Below are 5,654 nucleotides of genomic sequence, written 5' to 3' on the forward strand. Positions count from 1 at the left end.
AAGCCAGGCCTGGTTTCTAAAAATTCAGCCTAAAAATGCAATTTGTAGGGAAATGCACTGTGGAAATGCCCTGTCAGAAAAGCTTAGAGCAGCACTGCTTCAGATGAAAAGACAGTTGATACATTTGCCGGAATAGCTACCAACCCTCAAAACTGAGTTGTAGCCACAGACCACTCTTGAAGAAGGCTTCATATTTTTTGGATGCAAAACGAGTAAGGCTGTGCAGCAGAGATACACAACGAAGCCAGGAAGAGAAAAATCACTTAGAAGGACAAGTTGTATTCTAGTGGATCTGGCTATCAGCTAATTTAACCCAGCAACCTGGCAGAAGTTAACATCAGATACTTCCAGTTGAAGGTGATCCAGCCTATGCTAAGGCAACTTCACAATTGTGCAATGGTTCTCAATTCCTGTGACTATCTCCACCTATGCCTGGAAGCATGATTAGCTTTGACTAGTTTTACCTCAGTGACTAGTTGACTAGTTTTAGCTCCGTGTATACTTACCGAAAATGAGTCAAGCCTTAAGATTCTTGTTTAATCCTTAACCTTTACCAAATCTTTGTTTAATCCAAAGGTTAGGCTTTGATAATTCTGAGTAAGACTTCAAGATCTGAGCAGGTTTTTTCTTGTTAGTAGTTCTTAAAATACAGCCCTGTAATTTGACACAACAGCCCCTGGCAGATACTTCCTCCAAGCTATTTCTAATGGTATTTCCTTCCATTGATTTAATTTGCCATTAATGACCTCACGCAAGACCTTTGTTCTCAAGGCTTTGGACAGTGTGGAGAGGGGAGGGATAACATTCTGCCCCGCACACTTGATATAGATGCATACGGTTGGAAAGGACCTCAAAGGTCATCTGGCCCACTCCCCTCCATGAAAGTAGGTAGGAATGCTGTTCCTAAATCCTCCCTAACAAATGTTCATTCAGACTCCTATTAAAAACCTTCAGTGAAGGAGATGCTCTACCTCTCTCCATCTTATCTCCATTCATCCTGTCTGCCCACCCATCCCTGCACACAAAAAGGAGTTGCCAGGTTTCACTGGAGTTCATGCTTAGGTCTTTGCGAACCCTACTGGGTGACTGATTCAAGAACACTACCTGCTGTTATCCCACAAGGCTCTTTTTAAAATGCACCCACAGCAGACACAAAAAACTCCAGAAATGCACAACGTGGAGATTAACTCTACTCCAAGAAAGACATTTCTCATCTGCTCCCAGCACTAGTTTGTCAGAAGATAGAAGGAGATTCTAGAAATGGCTCTGTTCTTACGTCACCAAGACAGTATGCACTAGGTTCCTTACTTACAATTTTGGTTGTTTGCTTACAAGGGACTCAAGTGCTGTACTATGCAGTTACAGGGCAAACACCTGACATGCTGCTCAGAGTTCTAATGGAAAGACTATCATAGATCAGACCTGGCTTCTCAAACATAGCATTTCCATTGCGATGCAAGGTGCTGATATAGATTTGGAAGCTTCCCAGTGGCCAAACCTGGGTTATCCTGTCAGAAAAGTTGAGATTAGGTGGGATGTTCTAGCTAACAGCAGTCCCTGTAGTTGGGTATCAAGACAGGAAGACGATGGCAAATCCGTTTTTCTTTTGTACGGTCCTGGGTATGGTCAGTATACATTGATGATGCTATCTTCATTACTGTCTCTGCCAGAGGGAAATCTTTGGTTTGCTTTAAAACAACTATTCTTTTCTCATCTCTTAAATGACTATGAAAATTCATCCCCAGCTATGAAAATTCACCATGGACCCCAGCTCCCCTTTGCAAAGGCCAGTTATCAAAGATGTCAGGAATTCTCACAGAAAAAAACACTGAATATTTCAGTCTTTTATATGGTGCTAGATAGAGAGGCTAGTGGCAGGGAAAAGCAAGGGTCAGACTATTAAGTGATAAGTGAAATGCAAGCCACATTCTCCTTTCAATTCCTTTCTCTTGGTTTTAGGGGTGATATGCCAAATTAGGCCATAGTCTGGCTATAGTCTACCTAGTTAAAGAAAAAGCTATTACAACAGGGCAGCCACTCGTCTAGCCTACACTGAAAATATACCTGCAGCATACTGTTTACAATTCAGTACAGTCACTTTCCATCATTATGCTGGCTCTGACTTGACCAAGCCACTTTCCTATGCAAATGTGTTAGAGAGATCAAGAACAATCGACAGCATGTCAAGTCAACTTCAAGAGACAAAGCTTCATAACTTCAGCCTAGTCTCAATAGGTGTCCACTTATTTCTCATTCAAGGACTAACCTTACTTAAAAGATCTGCAAAGGGACTTTACATTTAAAATGATAAAAAGAGAAAAAGGTACTCAGAATGCAAAGACTATTGGTGGAAGCATTTGTTCTCAGCTACAGAAGGTTTTTTGTGATAAGGTGGGGAAAATCATTTAGTACTAAGCGGCCTGTTTCCTGTGAAACTACTTCTCCTGGCACCCAGGGCTCAACAAACTCAGCACAAAAATTTCATTTGACTCGGGAACTATTTCACCTAACAGCAATTATTTTGCACTACCTTCTCTCACTCACTCACTCGCTCACCACATCAAACACAGTACTGGACAACTTCACTTGGGGAACATCCTAACTTTGAAAACAACAAATAAAGCAATAAGACAAGTGGCTAGGCACACAAGGCATATGCCTAATGTGCATATTCATTTACATGTATTTCATCATTTGTAGACTCCTTGCTATAACACTCATCCACTCCCATATTTTTTCTCTTTTTCATTAGAAGAGGATCAGTTCAGTGCCTATGCACAAACTAAATACCACCAAACTCTCAGATTAGGGTCCAAAGTGGTATACAGACCTGGAGTTCATCCTCTGATGGCAGAGGAGGAGTTTTACAGTAGCCAAAGTGAAACTATGACTGGGTATTACAGGGGAATGTCATGGGAAGAACAGCCAGGAAATCAGCCAAGACTCAGATGCAGAAGCTACTGTCCAGATTCCCTTTTCATATTACTGCCTCTGTGCCAGGAAATCCCTCCCCTACTTCATACTGGAAGACTCAGGCCATTACAACAGCTGCCCACCAACTGGTTCTTTCTGCTTGCTTTTGCGCACCTCTCCTGAATGCATTCCCCTGGAGCTCTTTGAATTAATGGACATGAATACAGCCTGACAACTTGAAATAGTTTTGCTTTTCTTCCCCATTTAAAAAATTTCACCATTCCTCTCAAGAAGGTAGATCAGGAACATTTCTTTGCATCCCAGTGAAGATACCCAGGTGGCATTGTTGATCAGGACTAAAGGATTAGATTGGACTGCAATGGGCTATTATTTAACTTTTAACCATCTGCACACAACCCTGAAAGCTCTCTTGATGAGAAAACTCTTGATTTTTGGCCAGTGTACAAACTCCTGGATTTTAGAAATGGAGTGTGACTTATTGGGGAAATTTCCTTCGTTCTATTCAGTTAATTTATGAGTGGCTTAAGTGATGGTATTGTTATCATTTCACTTGGGAGGTCATTCCAAGTTGTTACAGTTCACTATTAAATAAAGTTTTCCTTTGTAATTTCACCTCATTACTTATACTTTCTCCTTCACCAGCATTTACAGCTTTCAAGTCCAGGTACCCTACATATGGTTGATACTCCAGCCCTGTGCTAGCTGTGTATTTGAGGTTGATAGTGAAGTACAGTTTAATGTAAAAACCCTGGGCTTCTCACGGGTTATACTAGTGATGGTCCATTTTTCCCAGGTTAAGACATAATATTTTAAAGCACGGGTATTATGTGAGAGTGAAAGTATTCAATCCATGTTTCAGTTCAGCATTAGGGACCAAAAATGCAACTAAAGCCACTCACTGTCTTCTGTGAAACCACAGATTTTCACATGCTTTGTACCACAGTTCCTGCTAAAGCTCATTCAGAACTCATGCCAGACCCCTGGTATCACCCCTGGTGATACACCTAAATTTCTAATCGATAATGGATCTCCCCAACCAGGCAATTTTCATTAATTTGGTTACAAACTTCCCCTCAAGCAGAATGTAGCGGAGCACCTGTGAGGCAGCCTGCAGGTGACGGCAGAGCCAATCAGGTGGTCACATGACAGCCAGGAGGCCACTTGATTGGAGCAGGGCAGAGCAGCCTCAGTATAAGAGCCGGCCCCGAGGAGCAGAGCCGGCTTACTGCAGGGATGCCGCTGTGGTAGCATTGCCCAGCAGAAGATCTTCTGCTCCCATTAAATCTGAAGGTCAGGGAGGAATTATGGGGAAGGCGGAAGTTCCTAGGGACCCAAGGGGATCCCAAGCCCTGAGGAAATGGCTATGGGTCTAAGGAGAGCAAGGCCAGCCTGGGAAAGGGGCTTAGAGGGTGTGGGCAAGCCCTGATTAGAACTGGTGGTGACTGAAGCCATCTACAAGGCATGGGAAACAGTAAAGGGGAGGTCGGAGCTGTGTATTATGCCCTTGGCTTCAGGGCATTAAATGGGCAGCCTCCTGCATCCTTCCATCTGGCTTTGATGCATCAAGGCATGGCAGATGACTTGGGGCAGACTGCCCTAGAAGGTGGGTGGGCCAATATTGTGACTGGCCCAGGATAGCCCCCTGTCACATGGAAATATAGTTGTGGATTCAAAGCCGTCTTGAAGTCACCACCATACTTCCGTATGAACATCCAATCAATACTGCATCCAATCAAAACATCACAGAAACAGTTGTACTGTATTGTGTACATCATGCCCTTTGACTTCAGAAGCATCTGGGTATGGAGAATACACTGCCAGATGAAGTCTCAACAGTCACCTTAAGGGGACTTTGAGGATCTTGACTTACAGATATTTGTAATTTCTCTTATCCCCCAACCTCAAAATTCTTTTGTAAAAAGGCCTTGGTAACTAAGAGAGGTTTATATACTCTCCGCATACAAATTGTATCCCAGAGCAAAACAGTTAAATAAAGAATTAAAGAAGAAGCAAAGAGAAACTAAGCAAGAATGGGTAGATGGGGGGAGAGGGGTAAACACAAGATCAGTTTTCAGCTGATGTCCAATATGAGACTGAATGCTGGCAATTTGGAGATATGTAGAAAGGTTATGCCAGATAATGGGAGCTGTAAACTTCCCACAGCAAACGTTATAGCAGGAAAGCAGGAAGGAAGGACACATTGGGCCCGCACTGTTCAATTTCTTTATCAGCGATTTGGACGATGGGGTGAAAAGCAACCTGTTCAAATTTGCTGATGATACCAATATTTGGGGTGAGGTGGGCACGTTAGTAAGGAGGAAAAGACTGCAGAATGACCTGGATAGGTTGCAGGGGTGGGCTAACAAAAACAGGATGTGTTTCAATACTGACAAGTGCAGGATGCTGCACTTGGGCAGTAGTAACCAGCAGCACACTTATAAGATGGGAAACTCCCTTCTTGAGAGCATGGAGGCAGAAAGGGATCTTGGACTCCAAGATGAACATGGGCCGACAATGCGAGGTCACAGTCGGCAGGGCTAACCGGACCCTATCGTGCATCCACAGGTGCATCTCAGGTAGGGCCATGGAGGTGATCCTCCCCCTCTACGCGACACTGGTCAGGCCGCAGCTGGAGCACAGTGTCCAGTTCTGGGCACCCCACTTCAAGAGGGATGTGGACACCATTGAGAGGGTCCAGAGGAGGGCCACCTGCATGATCC

The sequence above is a fragment of the Alligator sinensis genome, unplaced genomic scaffold, assembly GCF_000455745.1.
Source record: "Alligator sinensis unplaced genomic scaffold, ASM45574v1 scaffold830_1, whole genome shotgun sequence".
In the NCBI taxonomy this organism is placed as follows: Eukaryota; Metazoa; Chordata; order Crocodylia; family Alligatoridae; genus Alligator; species Alligator sinensis.